This window comes from Alligator mississippiensis, chromosome 1, assembly GCF_030867095.1.
Source record: "Alligator mississippiensis isolate rAllMis1 chromosome 1, rAllMis1, whole genome shotgun sequence".
Lineage (NCBI taxonomy): Eukaryota > Metazoa > Chordata > Crocodylia > Alligatoridae > Alligator > Alligator mississippiensis.
The window spans coordinates 283,474,433-283,494,506 of NC_081824.1; the positions used below are offsets into that span (position 1 = coordinate 283,474,433).

The window sequence follows — 20,074 nt, forward strand, 5'->3', positions numbered from 1 at the left end:
CAAAGAACCATCAGCTTTCCCTCCCTCCTCTGTGGAGAGAGGGAGTGGGGGGAAGGGAGAGTGGAGGACTGCAGGGTGCAGGGGGTTCGAAGGACCCCTTATAGTGCTAAATATATCTACAGATACATTGCACATGGTTCTACAAAAAGGTTCTGCTACAAAAAGTTACCTCTGAGTATGTGTAGACATTTACCTCTGCCAATCTGATCATGCAGCTTATTTTAAGCTGTGTGATTGTCTCTAAACATAACAGTCACCCTTGGGAGTGTCTTGGGTGCATGTTCACCAGTGCCTAGGAGCTGTGCTGGGAGCCCATTCTAAGTAACTCATGGAGAGAGAGGGACAGATGGGATAGTGGGTAGCTAGTGAATCTGGGGCAGGTTGGTGGGATTGAGGAATGGCTGACAGGTCTGCAGGGGAGATTCTGTCTGGAAGTGGAGGGATCAGAGGCTAAACATAGCCCAGTGGGAGGGGTAGGAAAAATGCTGCCCTGGGACTGGGCAAACAGCAGGGCTTTTCCAGCCTTAGGGGTTCACTTCAAACATTCTCAGACATTTGCTAGATTGAGTGTAACAGGGAGCTTAGTGCTTCTGTTAGTTTGAGAGAGAACCTGCAGCTGGTAGAGCCTAGGCAGCTGACCTAGGGTATCTTCAAGAGAGAAGGCAGCAAGGAACCACTGTTACCTAGATAGTGAGCTGCCCATTAATGCAAAGGGTCACACCTACAGCCAGTCAAGGAAACACCTGACTGGAAGTGGGGAGTGCTTAGGGAGAATATAAGACCTGAGCTTTAGGTTTGGTGTGTAGTTTGGCCCTGCAGGCTGCAAAGGAAAGCTCCAGGGCTGGAGAGCTGCAGAAGAGCTTCTGGCTGACACTTGCTACCCTGGAGAATGTAAGTAGGATGCTGCTGACTTGAAAGGGAGTATGACTCAGAGTAGAGGGAAGCTTTCTGATGCATCCAAGAGCTGATGTTTGTGTTTAGATCCAAGATGGAGATTGTGTTTTAGCCAGAGGGCTTATTCCTTTGTTATAGTTATCATAAGACTCATTTGAGACTGTCAGGAGTGGAGGAGGTCGCAGCAGTGCCTGAGCAGAGCAGAGGCAGGGTGAGAGGGCCCTGTGCCCAAACTGGGTGGAGGCAGGGCCAGGGAGCCCTGTGCCCAAGCAAGGCAGAGACAGGGCTAGAGCCAAGAGCCTTATGCCAAAAAGCAGACTGGGCAAGGGCTAGAGCCCAGAAACAAGGTCCAACACAATGGGCTAGGCTAGAAAGCCCAGTGAGAGAAAAAGGGTGGAAGCTGTGAAGGCCAAAGCCGCAACATGGGAGAGTGATCAAATGGAAGCATCTACGAGGCATGGACATGGCTATAGGAGAGGTTGAAGTTTGCAACATTAGCCCTTAAGATAATTAGTGCTTTAGGAGCACAGATGGGCCACAAGAGCCTAGGTAGCTTGAGACAGGATTGAGACCAGTAGAGTTGGAGAGGGATATGCTGGCAAGAAGATGGACTAGGACTTGCTCTAGTACCCTTGGGTAACTTCTCTTCTCACATTCTAATAATTCCAACAAAAGCATGGCAGGCAAGAGAAGAGGAAGGGTACTCTAAAACTGAAGCACAACAGGAGCTGCATGGTCACAATGGGGTGTTATGGCTGCCCTGAGGACTGGCATCTGCTATATGGGGTACCTGGTTCCTAATCTAACTTTGTTCACCTCAGGCCATATTTTGTCCTTTGGGATCAGAGATCATCTTCACAGATTGACCCTTAGACCAACCTAATGCTAGTTAGGTCAATCTAAATGTAATTTCTGAAAAAGGAATGATTTTGTGGCATATGTGTTGTTTTAGTTCAGCATGCACATCTGTATGATAGTTTTTTGTGGCTTTATATCCATGGCTTGTTTGAAGCATTAACAGGACCACAAGTTCTTGCTTTAACCTAACATGTTATCTGCCTTGAGAGAGAGCCTTTAAAAGTTCAGCAGGACCTCTGTGTATCCTGTTTCTCAATGGTGTGTGAGATGCACTGCCTATGCCGTGGCCCACCCTGGCTATGCAGCACCTGTGCCTGTCTCTGCCCAGTCCCACTCCCTCCCTCATCATGGGGGCCTCCATCTGCTCCCCTACGCCCTTTCCCCACCACGCCTATTCCCCCCACAGACTTACCAGCCTGATGCTGCTCTCCAAGCTGCTGGGCTGCATATCAGCAATTGGATCAGTATTGGCCAATTTGGCTCGTTAATAACCAGCCATTAGCAACAGCCCAAAAAATATTTATTGGTGCACCCCTACAAGTAAGTAACAGTTATAGTGACTTTACTATGATGACATTGTCTTATTTCTATCTTTCACATTTTTCTCTTGTTGAGTTTATCATGCTTGTGGTTGTCTTTATAGCATCTCTGAATTATATAGAGATGCAACTTAATGCTGTTCAGCCGTTGGACAAGATATTTATTGAATTAAGGGGACCATTGTTTAGAAGTTTTTCTCAAAATGAAAAGTGCTGTTTATTCTGTCATCTCATTGGGTATCATCTTGTGAAGTTTGTCCTGACTATTTGAGAAGCTGTCTGTGTTATATTATGTCACCTCTGTGTCATTACAGATGTATCATGTCAGCTCCCAGTACCTGCTTCTCACAACCTACAAACTTTGCTTTTTACCTACAATTCCTAAACATTAGAATTCCTAAAGCATTAGAATGTCATTGTGCTATTTTCCTGACATGTAACAAAGATAGCCTCATTTTCTTTGTGATGTAAGTTATGGACAGAAAAGGAGGATTAGGGGAGAATATCGCAAACTTGCTTTTGGACACTACAAGATTTACGTAGACCTTTTGATGTCATAGAAGTAGTATCAAAGAGGTAGAATTTTTATCAGAGATGGAGGGGAGTACTATAGAATTGTTAAATTAGGCAAATGGCAGAGTTGGAGAAGACAATGCATTTCTAATGGAGAAAATTGGATTGATTATATAATTTTTCACAGAGGATATTCAGCTATACAGGATCCTGAACAGGGAAAATGAGTAGTGAATATAAGCCAGGGCTGTAGTTTTTCAGAATAAACCCATGGATGGAAAGGAGATCCATATGAGTCAAGAATAGGCCCTTGAATAGGTCCTTCACCTCTCCTTGGTGACAGTCTTTCTTTCTTCATTTATTTCATTGGTGGATAAGTTTTTGTAGCATTCTTGCCACAGCTTTTGGGAAGTACTGTGCATTTTTGCAATCTTAATATGAAAGTGCATAAAACACAAGAAGATTTAGTAAAATTTTAAATTTCCTCTAACATTACTCCTTTTGCAATTAGGACAGAGATTTAATAAATTAGGTTATAGACCTTGATTAATAATACCATAAATTTACAGGTCTTAAATTAGCTTTTTGATAACTCCTCTATTTGTACCCTACATATAGTAAGAACATTGTGATTTTTACATTAAAAAATTCATGCTAATACAATATATTATAATTAAAGCTATGTTGCTCCAAGGATAAATTATTTCTTATTTTATAGTATGTACCAGGCTAGAAGTTGATCCCCCACCCAAAAAAAAATTAGCTGCATTTTATTTCTGATTGTAATCTCTGTCACTTTGGTATTCTTGGCACAGTTCCATCACTATTTTCTTTTAAAAGAACAGTTGATATATTCTAAGATTTCTGTTTGAAATCCTGGGAAATAATGAACTGTCCATGCTGATGGGATGTTTGGCTGGAATATATAAGTCCATTATATGCATTATATTTTATTGATAACCTTTTGAAAGGTGAACTGAAAAAGCAAAGAAAGGCTTTTAACTTAAATTCCTTTCTGAGAGAATATGGAGAATATCTGCTTCACCCAGGATGTCCCAATATATGTAGTCTTGTGATTTGCTAGTCCTAAACATATACTTCTACATATATTTCAGTAACATGGTGGTCTGGCCCTTTAAGAGGGAGCAGGCAGGCTGTGGTAGAGGCCTAGCTTGGGTGGTTAGCTACTCATGCAGGCAAATACACCCTAGAAAGAAAGCAGGATGCTCAAGCTAGGGGGAAGAAACAATCTAGGAGTAGGAGAAAGACATGGATGGATGGCGTGAAATTAGCTCAGGAGTCCTAGCACACACTGACATAAGGACAGGCTCTTAGGGCTATAGAGTTGGGGGCAAAAGAGGATCATAACCAAAAGGTGGTATTAGACCCAGGGAAAGAGGAGCTCTCACTCTGCTTCTCATGTTGCCAGCCTGGTCACTGGCACCAGGATGACCCCATCATTGGCTGTAGTTATGTCCAGTCTGGGGGTTGTTGAGGTCCCAATTGGTGCCCCTGGACAAAGAGCCTACGTATCCCCCATCATTGTTGGAGATTTCTGGGTTCTTGGCCTCACAGACTCTTGTTTATGCCAGGCGTATATGCACGGGTAGCTTCCGGACCCTGCCAGCTAACAATTCCATGATGCATGTATGTAACCTCTGTACATGGAGACATTCCTCCCTATCCTATTGTGTGCAACTCTTGAGGTGCCACTGACCAAGTTGCTACACCTGGCCATGTAACAGAAGGGAAACCTGGAACCAGTGGAGTACCACAGGAATCAATTAAGGGAGATATTCCTTTTTGACTCTTGAGGTCTTCAGAACTCAATCTATATCACACTGGGAGCACATGCAGATTAGGAAGGTAGTTCTGGCACCAGAGAACAGACTGGGTAAGAGACAAAAGAAGAGTCAGGGTCCAATGCAAGCTGGGTGCACCCAAAGAAGATTCACTGGAACCAGGCTTTGCAGGCAGACATCTGTGGGAGAGGTGGGGCCCCAAAATGAAGTTTCTAACTTCATACAAAGGCAAAGAGTGGACCCAGTCTTTGCACCACTTTATTCCAGCAGGCCTAGGGGCGCAGCAAGACAATGGGGCGATTGTATACATAATGATGTCACGATGTACATGTGATAAAATTTCCCTTTTTGTGGAATTACATGTACACAAGTTTTGGGACTTTTAAATGAGTTTGTATCATTGCAATCTAAACCCCATCCTTATGTAGTTTAGTTTGCATTGCAGCCATTAGTCAGCTCGTGCCCTAGCTGTGGGACAGGCAGGCAGGCTCTGCAGAAATAAAGGATTGGACACGTACCTGGTGCATTGATACAATGAATGACTGGGGATGACCAAGTCCATAGCCATACTAGATCTGATGTAGGAGTGAGGGGGCTGCAGGTGATTGACCACCTGGGCAACAGCGATCATTGTCTGCTGGAATTCACCATCCAGTGCAAGGTGGCAAAAGCCTACAGCAAGGCAGCAGCCCTGGACTTCAGGAGGGCGGATTTCAATGAGGTAAGAAGAATAGTTGTGGAAGTACTGAGGTCCTGGAGGGGAGGGGAGTCAGGTGTCCAAGAAGAGTGGTTGTTCCTTAAGGAGACGATCCTCCAAGCCCATAGGGAGGTAATCCCAACAAGGATCAAAGGGGGCAAGAGGACGCAAAAGCCCCCATGGCTCACCAAAAGCATACGGGAACGTTTCCTAGCTAAAAAGGAGACGTACACCCAATGGAAGAGAGGGGCCATCACCAGGGAGGACTATACTTCGGTTGCTCGGGGTTACAGGGGGGCAGTCAGGAAGGCCAAGGCGGAGATGGAACTGGGACTAGCTACCCGGATCAAGGACAACAAGAAGTCCTTTTTTAAATACATAGTAGGGGGCAAAAAGAAGATACCGGGTAACATGGGCCTCTGCAAGACACGCTAGGAAATCTGGTTGTCACACCAGATGACAAGGCTAACCTATTTAACAATTTCTTTGCCTCCATTTTCCTGAGCAGGGACCAGATCAGCCCATCCTCCAGGACCCCCTCAGGGCCCGGGTCGAGGTGCACCCAGGCCTAGGGTCAGTGAAGATCTAGTCAGGGAACTTCTGGAGGGACTGGACTTATTTAAATCAGCTGGTCCTGACGACCTCAACCCCAGAGTGCTAAAGGAATTAGCAGAAGTCATTGAGGGACCCCTGGCATGGCTTTACGAGCACTCGTGGTGCTCTGGTGTGGTGCCAGAGGACTGGAAAAGGGCCAATGTGGTTCCCATTTTCAAAAAAGGGAGGAAGGCAGACCCAGGGAACTATAGGCCAGTTAGTCTTACCTCGATCCTGGGTAAGTTTTTTGAGAGAATTGTCCTGGTGCATGTCCGCGAGGGGCCAGCAGGGGAGATTATGCTTAGGGGCAACCTACATGGCTTCATTAGAGGCAGGTCCTGTCAGACCAGTGTGGTGGCCTTCTATGACCAGGTCACAAAATCTTTAGTCGCACGTGTAGCAGTGGACGTAGTCTTTTTGGACTTCAGGAAGGCCTTCAACACTGTCTCTCACCCCATTCTCATTAAAAAAAAACTAGGGGACTGTGGCATCAACACCTACACAGTCAAATGGGTCGCTAACTGGCTGGAGGGCCTAACCCAGAGAGTGGTGGTGGATGAGTCATTTTCAACCTGGAAGGATGTGGGCAGTGGGGTCCCCCAGGGCTCGGACCAGCGCTGTTCAACATCTTCATCAGTGACTTGGACAAAGGGGTAAAAAGTACCCTATTCACATTTGCTGATAACACTAAGATGTCGGGAGAAGTAGGCATGCCAGAAGGGAGGAATAGGCTGCAATTGGACCTAGACAGGTTACAGGGGTGGGCAGATAGAATAGGATGGGTTTCAACACTGACAAGTGCAAGGTGCTGCACCTGTGGGGGAAGAACCAGCAGCATACCTACAGGCTGGGGAGCTCCCTTCTTGTCAGTGCAGAGGCAGAAAAGGCTCTTGGAGTTATTGATGCCAAAATGAACATGGGCCGACAGTGTGGGGACGCGGTCAGGAAGGCCAGCCACACCTTGTCATGCATCCACAGATGCATCTCAAGCAGGTCCAAGGAGGTGATCCTCCCCCTCTATGCGGCACTGGTCAGGCCGCAGTTGGAGTACTGCGTCCAGTTCTGGGCGCCGCACTTCAGGAGAGATGTGGACAGAATTGAGAGGGTTCAGAGGAGGGCCACCCGCATGATCAGGGGGCAGCAGGGCAGGCCCTACGAGGAGAAGTTAAGAGACCTGAACCTGTTCAGCCTCCACAAGAGAAGGCTGAGGGGGGGGATCTAGTGGCCTGTTACAAACTAGTTAGAGGGGACCAGCAGGCATTGCGGGAGTCCCTGTTCCCCCGAGTACCACCAGGAGTGACTAGAAATAACGGCCACAAGCTGGCAGAGGGTAGATTTAGACTTGACATCAGGAGGTGCTACTTCACTGTCAGGGTGACTAGGACCTGGAAACAGCTTCCAAGCGAAGTGGTGCTGACTCCTACCCTGGGTGTCTTTAAGAGGAGGCTAGACGAACACCTTGCAGGGGTTGTTTGATCCCATTGCTTTTTCCAGCCATGGCAGGGGGTCGGACTAGATGATCTGCTCAGGTCCCTTCTGACCCTACCAACTATGAAACTAAATGTGAGAGAACATGAATTCGAAACAGATTTTGTTTGAAGTACCGTAACTGATGGGAAAATGTGCTATTCAGAGACATAGTGAAGCAAGCTGGTGTGGAGAATGGTCACCAGAAACCTATGACTGAATTTCTCAGGGCAAAAATTGAATACAACTAAGATTTATATGTTGTTTAACTTTCCCTTCCACAGAATTGAGGTTAAATTGAAAATTGAAAGTGTGAGGGATATTTTTAAAACAATTTATCTAAAGTGGGAGAGGGCGAGGAGGGAAATAGTGGCCAAACTTTTTTATTTATTGTAAAAGGAAAAAAAAAACTTGATATAACAACAGTCTTTCATCAATATTTATCTTGTTATTGCTTGACTGTCCTCAATAGCTTCTTATGTCATCCACAAATCAAAGACCTTGCACAAGAATCTCATAAATTTTTCAATGTTTACCATATTTTTGATGCACTCAGTACCTTAACTCATACTCCTGCTTTTTGGTTCTTAGAACTTAAACTAACTTCAGTGGAATTTGGAGATGCAACAAGAACAGAATATTAGACTTTAAAAGAGATAGCTTTGTGTCAACCCCATGATTGTAGCTATGTTTATAGATGTGCTATATACCAGAAAGTGGCTTTAGTTAATTTTCACAAAATTTGACTTCATAACCATATAAGGGGACACATTCTGATCCTCATTACAGTGATATAAAACCCAGAGTAATTTAATGGATTGTAGTTAATCTGTTTCAAATTTACTCCGGGGTAACAGACAACAGTATTTATCATTTTCTTTATTGCAGACTAAAAATTATTAGTTTTTGTGGGAACTGACAGAACTTCAGTATGTTAAATATGTTTATGCTCTACTCCAGGATTTATTGTAGGGTTTGCAGGTCTGGACAACTTTAAAAAGTTGTTTCCCACTTATAAATTATGATAACATGAGATTGACTATCATAGCTCTATGACAAATCACTAGTTACAGCTTCCGTGCAATAAATTAGATTGCTAGGGATCAGACTTCTGAGAGGGCCACAGACATACACTTTCAGCTAGATTAAACCAGCTAAATACCAGCGGTAATGTGTACAAGTGCTGCTGTTACTAGGAATGAACTATCCTTTTGTTTGTTTGTTTGTTTGTTTGTTTGTTTGTTTTTCCCTTACAGTTTTAATAGTGAGGGATGAAGCTCACTATTAAAGAGAAAAGAAGTTTCTCTTTAAGAAGAAAACAATTGAAAGAGAAATGTGAAATCTCATTGGGAAATGTAGTATTGGCTACTGGTTACAGCCCAAAACTGAGAATTCCATGATCTATTCCATGGGTGCGCAATTATTTTGGCTGCGGGGGGGTACTTCAGGAATTTTGATGAGCTGTTGAGGGCTGTGGGTGGGGGTGCTGACCTGCCCCAGCACGGCAGGAAAAGGTGGAAGGGGATGCTGACCTGATTTGGCATGACTGGGGCAGTGCAATTGATTCTATATTGCCTGGGCACATTTACTTCGCATCCACTAACGGATCACCGAATGGAGTTGAAGGGAAGCAAACTCATGGGGGTTTCCAAAGTAATGAATGCAGAGTGTTGTTAGATCTCTATTACCCTATCAGCCAGCTTTTGGCAGGCCAAAAAGGGACAAATCTCCAGGTATTGGCCTGAAACACTTAGAAACCAAATTTTTAACCTAGTGCTTTAAGAATTGACACAACACTCGATTGATGAATAGCAGAAAAGCTTGCTTTAATAACTACCAACAAATTACAAAACTAAATGACAGGAAAAGACCCTTTCCCAATATAAAATGAGCTATCTGTCTTTGTATTATCTTAGCTGCAAAGCTAACTTTACTCCATGCAGGCAGGAAGCAGTTCTTTTACAGCCTCACAGTGTGGATCATTCACATGTGGCTACGTGGTCCAAGATGAGTTCTTGATCTTCCCTGGACTGCACAAACACATTGCTGGCAATTCTGTCTTGCCTTTTATACTGTTTTAATTGTACAGCTTCAATGCATTCCTTCTTAATAGTTGGTTAATCAGAGTCTGAACAAAGCAGGAAAGGCCAGAATTAACATATTACAATTGTATCCTATTTGTGTGTTTTGTGAAGTTTGCAAGCTTCTGATCAGTTTGGAATCAAATAGAATGAGTATTGATTGAAAGATACCTTTAGGAAGTTGATCACAGAATACTATTTCTCAGTAGCTATTTTAACAATGGCACCTAAGAAATAGCTGCATCAAATGGCTTATGGAGATAGTGAAGATCAGAGACCATTGGGTACAAAAGGTGTTAGTTTCAGGAGAATACATGCTGGTTCAGCATAATAAACATTTGGAAATTGACTACCTGTTTTGAGAAATATGTCTTAATTAATACATTCAAATGTGAGGCAGTGAGTATCAGGCAGTAGGTGTGAGGTAGGTTAGATGCAGTCATGTATGCTGATTTAGCATAAAGCTTTAGACAGATATTGGATGTTTGCTTTGGGAAATGCATCTTAATCAAAGGGGAAATGTATTAACCAGGATATATTTACAATCATGTTGTCAATGCACCTTGGCTTTTCTTGTCTCTTACAGGCTTTGCTTTGAAGTCGATATTTTATTTATTTTGTTTCTTTAGTGACACTTAACTGAACTGAGATGTAGACGTAGTTTGTAGGTTTCTCCCCCAGGCCACTTGGTTTTGTTTTCTGGCTTGCTCTCTGAGTCTTGTTACATTTCTCTAATGAGTATGTCAGGTCTCTCTGCCAATACTGTTAACCACCACTAATTTTTTTAGGCTCAGGTGTGGCAGAAGTTTGAGGACTGTTATTTTTATTGTTATCTTCTGGTATAGGTCTGGTATTGGGTACCACAAGCACTCCATTCTCTCTTACATCTAATGGGTTGCAAACGATTAGTGGAGTTCGATTTTCTTTGTGGTAGGCTTGTTACCACAACCCCATCTTGCCCCAGCCATTGTCTTGCATTTTTGTGCAAGACACTGTCCAAGCTTTCACACTTTTCATATGCAGCATTCAGGTTTTCTGGAAACTTTAGGCCCTCTAGTCATGTCCACATGCGTATTAGCTGTTATGATGGAGATTGTTCTTCACAGGCTGGTCTGGGGTCTACAGAGTGCATGGGTAAGCAGGTGAGCAGGGTCTCCATAGAGACTGGCTTGGGAACCTTGTGGGCAGGGTATGCTAAGCTGGGCCGATGGGGTAGGATTGCAGTCTGCTCCCAATGGCATCTGGGAATGGGACGAGCAAGTGATGTTAGGGCTGGGATTGTGTGCTGTTGAAATCTGGGAGCAGATGGGGCCAGGGCTGGGGCAGAGCTGTAATCCACTTCCTGATGTGATGGCTTTGGCCCCGTCCACCTGTCCTGCTCCAAGGTGCTGCTCCCACCTGCGCATGGCCCTCTCCCATCTGCCCAGGTAAGTGCACCCTGACCATGTGTGTTCCAAGTCAGTCTCCATGGAGACCCTGCACACTCCATTCAGTGCTCCTAGCAGTGGGATATGGGGTGGATGGGTCAGGGTGCTCAGGTAGCTGAGCCAGGTCTAGTGCTGGTGGAGACAGTAGCAGTAGTAGCCAGAAGGAGCTGCTGCTGTGGGGGCTGCTGGGAAGCAGAGTCCTAGCTGCTCATGCCATAGCTCAGGATGCATCCCCCCTCCTGCCTGAGCCAGGTTGGGCTGAGGGACTCATTGTGGACCTGATAGAATCCCTTGGTGGGCCAGATTTTATCCACCCCTGATCTAGGTTCTGCTTCAAAATTTGCAACTGGCTTAGTGTGTAATGTAACATCTCTTTGCTTACATTCTCCTACTTATAAAATGCAGGTAAGGCTCACTCATCTTTGTAACACCCACTTCGAAATCCACTGATGAGATCTGTAGCAGTATAAGATATTACTGGTATTAAGATGGTATTAAAATAATGATAAAAGGACAAATTGTGGAATTTAAGTAGAAATTTCAAATGTCAGTTACAAATGATCACTATGCAGCAGGGGTTTAGGTTGTAGCCATGTTGGTCTAAGGATATAGGCAGACAAGGTTCCTTGGGTGAATTTGATATCTTTTATTAGACCAACCTAAATGGTTGGAGAATAGTTATTAAGCAAGCTTTCGGGTTCAAAAACCCTTTGTCAGGCTAAGGAAGCTGCAGCAGTTGTTGTGTGCTCTTCCTGGATGGAATGAAAAGTAAACAAGCCAGGGGCTGGGCTGGGCTGGGCTGGGCTGGGCTGGGGAGTCAGTTGCCAGGCAGATTGTAATGTATCAAAAATCCAATGTCTGTGTTTAGTCCCTGATCTCTAGTATCCAGCAGGTTGATGAAATGGAGCTCATAGGCTCGTCTCTGGTATGCGTTGTGTAAATTTCCCTTGAGGATCAGGACTGAGAGATTGGAGAGAGAGTGGCCCTCCTGTGAGAAATGTTCCCCCACCGGTAATTGGGTGTTTCTGTCTTTGATGGATTTCCGGTGTGTGTTCATTCTGGTGCGCAGTTGTTGTCTGGTCTCTCCTACATATCTTCCATCAGGGCATTTGGTGCATTGGATGAGGTATATCACATTCCTGGAGGTGCAGCTGTAAGATCCTGGGATGCTGATGGCTCTGTTGTGGGGTGTAGTAATAGTGGGGGTGGTGGAGATGTGGGGGCAGGTTTTGCATCTCTTGTCATGGCACGGTCTGGATCCCATCAAATCATTTCCACCAAGATTACAAGAAAAACTACAGACCTTGATCCCCTGCTACCTAACCCAGGGACTTTTTACATGCTCCCTAAAATCCACAAACAAGGGAACCCTGGCAGACCTATCATATCCAACCACGGGACCCTAACTGAGGAAATATCAGGTTTTGTTGAATCCATCCTAAAACTGCTTGTCACCCACAGAGCAAGTTTTGTCCAAGACACCACAGACTTGCTACGGAAACTAAAAACATAGACCACCTTCCCAGCAACACACTCCTAGCCACCATGGACGTTACCAGCCTATACACCAACATCCCACACCAGGATGGCATCCAAGCCTGCCTTACATATCTACAGGAACAAGATTACAACCCAGAATACAGACCCAGAGATAACACTGAGCTTATACACTTCATCCTCACACATAACAATTTCACTTTTAATAATCAACACTTCCTCCAGATGATGGGAACAGCTATGGGCACTAAAATGGCCCCACAGTATGCCAACCTTTTTATGAGCCACCTGGAAGAAGACTTCCTCAAGAACTGCACCATCAAACCCTTGCTGTACTTACGATATATCGATGACATCTTCATCATTTGGAGTGATAACCTGGAATCTCTGATTGAGTTCCACCAGAAATTCAATAGTCACTATCCCTCCATCCGACTTTCTTTAGAATACTCCAACACCAACATCCCCTTTTTAGACACAAGGATCAGTATCCAGAAGGGTAAAATACAGACCACAGTATACAAGAAACCCACAGACCAACATACATATCTGCACAGAACCAGCAATCACCCGAAACACACCAAAAAAGCTGTGATATACAGCCAAGCCCTCAGATACCACCACATCTGTACTGAAGAGAGCACCTGGGATCGCCACCTCACCAATCTTAAAAAGGCTTTCACCCAGCAAGGACACTCCTCCAGAGAGGTAGATCGCACGTTTGAAAGAGCCACCTGGATACCACGTGAAGAACTGCTGCAGTACAGAAGAAAAACACCCACAAATTGCACACCGCTGGTTATGACGTATCACCCATCCCTTGAACCTGTACGGAAAATCCTCAAAAAATTGCAACCCATATTAGAAAAAGACCCTATTCTTAAAAACATCTTCCCAGAGCCACCCATCCTAGCCTTCAGACAAGCACCGAACCTTGCCAACCTCATCACCAGAAGCAAACTTCCTCAACCCCAGAACACACCAAAAGGATCCAGACCATGCCATGACAAGAGATGCAAAACCTGCCCCCACATCTCCACCACCCCCACTATTACTACACCCCACAACAGAGCCATCAGCATCCCAGGATCTTACAGCTGCACCTCCAGGAATGTGATATACCTCATCCAATGCACCAAATGCCCTGATGGAAGATATGTAGGAGAGACCAAACAACAACTGCGCACCAGAATGAATGCACACCAGAAATTCATCAAAGACAGAAACACCCAATTACCGGTGGGGGCATTTTTCTCACAGGAGGGCCACTCTCTCTCCAATCTCTCAGTCCTGATCCTCAAGGGAAATTTACACAACGCATCCCAGAGACGAGCCTATGAGCTCCATTTCATCAACCTGCTGGATACTAGAGATCAGGGACTAAACACAGACATTGGATTTTTGATACATTACAATCTGCCTGGCAACTGACTCCCCAGCCCAGCCCAGCCCCTGGCTTATTTACTTTTCTTTCCATCCAGGAAGAGCACACACCAACTGCTGCAGCTTCCTTAGCCTGACGAAGGGTTTTTGAACCCAAAAGCTTGCTTAATAACTATTCTCCAACCATTTAGGTTGGTCTAATAAAAGATATCAAATTCACCCAAGGAACCTTGTCTGCCAAATGATCACTACTGCATTTTGACAGAAGTTAAATCGTATATTGTCTTTTTCTATTCTTCCCATAATACCCCTTCCCTTTTTGTAAGGGTTTTGTCCTTTAGTTTTTTTAAAGTTGTTACAGGTTTTATAAAATTGTAGGAAATTAAATACAAATCAGACAGGGTAAGACTCATGGAAAGAAAATTGCCAACAATAAGTTTACTGTAAAACCAAACAACATTACCCAATGAAAGTACAATAATTAAATTGTTTGTCTAAGTTATTTATTTCAGCCCAACAAATATTACTGTGAAAACTGAATCAAATGAAAGAATGTCAGTACAGCCTATGATTTTCTGTCCTGTTACAGACATTAATGAAGGGAAGATTTAACACATGTATTCAATACTTCTTGCTCAGTAACTTTAATAGGAGCTTTTGCCTGCAGTACATTTATGCTGAAGAAAAAAGGCTTGAAGAAATTTGTCAGATAGTTTAAAACTATAGATTTTATTGTATTGCATCTCAGCATAATGATGAAATTTCTGTAATCAATTTTTAGAAATTAACTACATAAACAGATTAAAAGCACGTTCAGTGTGAGATTATTGTTATATTAAAAACAGCCTGTGGAACTCAGTACTACAGGAAATTATTGAAGCAAATGGCATAATTTGGTTTTAAATTCATTTAATGAGTAAAACATAGCACCTGCAGTTAAACTAGATAAATTATTACAGTTGGAAATCCTTATTTATTGTGTCAAAAGTATAATATGGCACAATTCTCTGAAATTATGTTTATTGGCATTTTATCATATAACATTGAATGGCTAAATATTGCTCTAAAAAGAATGTGGTTACAGATTTAAGAAAAAGGAGAAAAAACACTAAAACTCAGTAGAAGTCTATTATTATTTCTTTAATAAACACTTCCTGGTTAAGATGGACTGATGAATCCATGTGTCATATATATCATGACACTGTCTACAATTCTTCTCCAAGTTACTGGATTACATAGAGAGATTGGGACTGGGGAAAATGGAACTTCCTCAGAAACACCCAGGACTGGATAGTTGGTAAAGATTAGGCAGAAGGTTTAGATAAAATATTGATTTGTGCTAATACCAGAATTCCTTTGATACAAATAATAAAAACATTTTGGGCTTCAAACACCTCTCTTCCATGCACGCTGTATGATAAGCTTTAAGAACTGAAAAAAAAATGCTTTAGATGAGGGGCTCCCACCAAATCTTGCTTAATCTATTGGATTTTTTTTTATATTAAAATATTGTCTTGCTATTCTGTAATCCAACTGTATAAACCCCACCACTTAAAGGATATTGATCTTTCATTTTGACAGCTTTCTGCATTAAAGACACTCTGTTCCTTTTTGTAAGCCAGAACGAAGCGATAAGAAACATCTACTTTGTAACATACTGCTTCAACACAGATTTAGATGAATAGAAATAGTAGAATTGCTGGGTCTTACATCCTGTCAAATGGTATATAATTGATTTTTTTTTCCACCTCATCACGTTAATCTCTAGCACCGAAGAAGAAACATTATTATCTGGAGATTTGGGGCCAGATTCCTCTCTGCCCGAGAACTGCTTTGTGTATGAGAGGAAGCAGTTGGGCCAAATGGCTTTAGAGTACTTTGTTTTAACTATATCTATCAGTCAGAGTAAATTGGAACAGTCTGAATATTGTTTTACAATCTAAAGATAATAATAATGACAAAATGAAGGTAAATTACTAATTAAATAATGGTAAGTTGAAAAGATTGGCCAGCAGAAATTATGTTCATCTTTAGGGCAAATACCTAGCCATAGTACGCATCAGATGATGCAAGCATAAAACACATGCTTCAAAATTATGGAGGAAAGCCACCATAGTTCTTTAACTGTGAGCAGTAAGGGAATTAGCTGTCAGTTGTCTAACAAGGACTGTAGTATGCACGGGACTTGCTAACCCAAGAAAAATGTAACAGTGGTAGAATAAACCTGATCATGCTCTCTTTCTTAGTGTTTTCAACATTCTCAAATGGAAGTAGACAATTAGAATTTTGAGTATGATCCAACATCTGAAAATATCCAAGTCTGATTTTTGCTGGAACTTGAGTAAAAGATCTAGACAGCTGAGATAGTATTTGAGTTCGCAGTTTGCTTAGATTTCATCTGCATCTGGAATTTATGGCTGCCCTGGGTTGTGCCATTGTTCCAAGCACCTAGCTGCCCTGTTACATCTATGCATAGATATAGCAGAAACAGGCATCTAACCTCTTACTGACTTTCTAACAACAGAAAAAATTGTAAAGTTACTAATGACTTACGCAACTGTTGGCAAAGAGAGCTGTAAGGGGGAAAGCAGTGAGTTCTAGACTTTTATGTGTAAATGATGAATAGCAGAAAGGCGTGGGGAAAAATTCTAATGGGGAATTGGAAATGTTTTCTTAATTCAATATGTCATGTTGGTGGCAACATGGTGGGGCTATTCTTGGCGGGGTAGGTTCTATAAAATACTACAATGTTGCAACCTCCAAAGTAAGGTGATTATAGGGTGCTGCAAAACCCTATCCCTCACTGCCTTATGGGTACTCCTTGGCTGGAGAAAGGCTAAGGGATATCACCCTGACAGAAATGTGCCCTTGCTTGACACATTAGACAGTTAGCAGCAGTTCTTATCTGTTGCTCTCTGGTAGAAGCCACAGTCATTGAAGAACTGCATGTCTGAATTCAGTCTGGCCTTTGGATTCTTTCTCAGTGCTCAAAAGGGGGGGAAGGTAGATCTTGGGCAACCTCCACTCCTCTATGCTCTTGCCTAGGCATATGTGTTGAAAGTCTTTGTGTGACAGTCTGTAGAAGCAGATTCATCAGGCACCTGACTAGACATCTTATGCATACATCAGGATCCAGAGGATCAACAGGTGCCTACTGCAGGTCATATTACAGGACTATAAAATAGAACTGTTATGGTGGTGTACAAACCTGTTGGAAATTGGTGAGGGTGTGTGTGTGTGCACACACTTACACGCACAGAAATTTACAAGCCATTGCTAAAATGTCTATCAGAACGGCATAAGTGAGCCATCATTCTGCCTTTGGCTCTTAGGCATAATTTAGGTTATGAAAAACAAATGGCAGCAATGAATACTCTGTGGACATACAGAAATTGGTAGTTGGATCCAAAAAAAGTTATTGTCCAAAGAAATCATTGCCTTTCACATTTTGGCAAAATTCCTGGACTAGCACAGCTACAAAATCTCTAGCACTACTAGTTACTTTAAATAGTTATTGGCCATTGCCTTGTATACGTAATGTATGGTAGTTGCTATCACAGGTTCTATCTAATTTATTACATGAGATTTTAATTGTCAATATGGAAGGTGGAGAGAGATCCAGAATATGGCAGGTCTTTTTTTTCCCCCATCAGTAAGATGAGAACTGGCATGATTTTAAGAAATGTCGGCTCATGTAGGGTACCTATACATGTGCTTCAATGCGGAGAAGAGAAGACCAAGAGGGGACTTAATAGCAGCCTCTAACTACCTGAAGTGGGGTTCAAAAGAGAATGGAACTAGATTGTTCTCAGTGGTGACAGATGACAGAACAGGGAGCAGTGGACTCAAGTTGCAGCAAGGGAAGTTTAGGTGGATATTAAGAAAAACTTTCTCACTAGGAGGGTGGTGAAGAACTAGAACAAGTTATCTAGAGGGGTGTTGGAATCTCCATCCTTAGAGGTTTTTATGGTCTGGATTGATACAACCCTGGCTAGAATGATCTAGTTGGGGCTTTGAGCAGGGGGTTAGACTAGATGACCCCCTGAGGTCCTTCCAAACCTAATTTTCTATGATTCTATGATTACCGCGTCTGCTCCAACACACTAATTAGCCCACGGAGCAGATGTCCAGCACGTGTATAGGTGCTCAATGGGGCTATAGTGCTTTTGGTTTGGAAGGCAGACTACCCAGAACTTGAAGATGCTGTTTTGGAGTGTGGCAGGTTTACCACATATGATAGAGTTACTAAAAGCATAATTCAAGACAGCAATGCATCAAAACTGTCTTTAACAGGCTATACTTTAACGCATATCAGGACAATGTTCCATATATAGGTGACTTTCTCCTATATTTTTACTCATGCAGATCTTGGGATCTTTCAGAAGTTGCATCAATTCCTGGCACAAATCAGAGAAACCTTAGAACTGTTCCAGTTTTTGTAACTAACAGAAATTATCTTGCACCTTGCCTTTTAAAGGGCCACTTTACCTACGACCAGAGTATGTACATCCTCAGGCCTCTATTCCTGATGAAACCTTCCTGTCTCAAGCTCACCCTGGAATGTTGCTGTATGTTAGAGAGCCAAAGACAAACTGAAGCTGTTATACCTGTCCCACCTAAAGATTTCCTGGGCTGTCTCAAAAGGAGCAAAGTATCTGGTGCCTGGTGTGCATGAGAACATCTACATCTCTTCTCTAATTAATTAAATGGTACCCAGATTTATTAAATAATTTATCAGATTCCACACTGGAAAAAAGAGGTTTCTTTTTAAATAGAGGAGGTCAAAAAATCTTCACCAAAACAAAGAGGACATGCTGTACAAAATATCTATATTTATATTACAAAACAAAACAGTAAACCACTTAAAAAAAACAGAAGCAGAAAAAAGTTTATCAGCTCAGGAGTTTCTCTTTTTACTAGCTCACAGGCAGCTAGAGAATGATTAGCTAAACTGCAGTACTGCAGAAAAGGACGAAGGCACTACAGTAGACTATAAGCAAACATTGTACTCCTGTTGCAGAAACAAAACATTCTGCCCCCCCCCCCCCCCCCCCCCGCCTGCATCCTGCATTGTATCAACAGGAGTGTCACTCGCAAAGCAAGGAAAGTGATTCTTTTGCTCTATTCAGCACTGGTGAGGCCTTACCTGGAGTACTGTTTCTAGTTTTGGGCCCTGCATTTCAAGAAGGATGTGGACAGTTTGGGAAGAGTCCAGTTCAGAGCAACAGAAATGCTTAGGTGTCTGTGAGGCAAGAATTATGAGGAATGAACTTTAGTTAAAACTTCCTACAGCCATTTTTAAATGCACAGAGGCTCAATATATGTGACGCTGCTGTGTTTTAATTAGAGCAACTCTCTGGGAGCTGCTCTAATTAACCCTCCCCCCAAGCACACACATAGGTATCCATAATGTTACAACTGCCTTTGAGGTCTGGAGTGTTACATAGCCTGTTGGGGGGGGAGGGGGGGGTTGGGTTTTTTTGTCTTTTTTCCCCAGTCATTCTGTTCTTCCTGGAATGTGCTAATATTATCAGTCATGTGCTGATGCACTTAGAGAGTCTGATTTTTCTGCATTTCACTGGAAACTACTCTAGTTTCAATTTTAATCTGATACCATAGAATCAGAGTCTTTTGAGAAGTGGATTAAATGAAATTACTAAAGTGTGTTTTCATGTATCCTCTTGCCAGACTGTGTTGTTTTGGGATATTTTAAATGTACAGACATTTCTGTATGGGTGTTTCATAGTTTCATAGTAGCTAGTATCAGGAGGGACCTGAACAGTTCATCTAGCCTGAACCCCTGCCACAGGCAGGAATGAATGCTGGGTTCACAAGACCCCAGACAGGTGATCATCCAACCTCCTCTTGAATATGCCCAAGGTAGGGGCGACGACCACCTCCCTGGGAAGTTGGTTCCAGATTTTGGCCACCCTAACTGTAAAATATTGCCTTCTGATCTCTAACCTAAACCTCCATCAACTTATTACCATTGTTCCTTGTCACCCCAGTTGGTGCTGGGGAGAAAAGGGCTCTGCCTATTTGCTGTTGATCTCCCCTGATGAGCTTGTAGGCAGCCACCAAGTCCCCCCTCAGCCTCCTCTTGCTGAGGCTGAACAGGTTCAGGTCCTTCAGTCCCTCCTCATAGGGCCTGTCCTGCAGCACTCTCACCAAATGGGTGGCCCTCCTCTGAACCCTCTCCAGGCTGGCCACATCCCTTTTGAAGTGTGGTGTCCAGTACTGGATGCAGTACTCCAACTGTGCCCTGACCAAAGTCGTATAGAGGGGGAGTATCACCTCTCTGGACCGGCCTGAGATTTACCTT

At 43.2% G+C, this 20,074-nt stretch overlaps 1 protein-coding gene across 3 annotated transcripts in view; it reads left to right on the forward strand.

Moving 5' to 3' along the window:
• NCAM2 (neural cell adhesion molecule 2) overlaps nt 1-20,074 on the forward strand; it is a 569,780-nt gene that overhangs the window by 190,708 nt on the left and 358,998 nt on the right. The gene's annotated exons all lie outside the window — the stretch shown is intronic.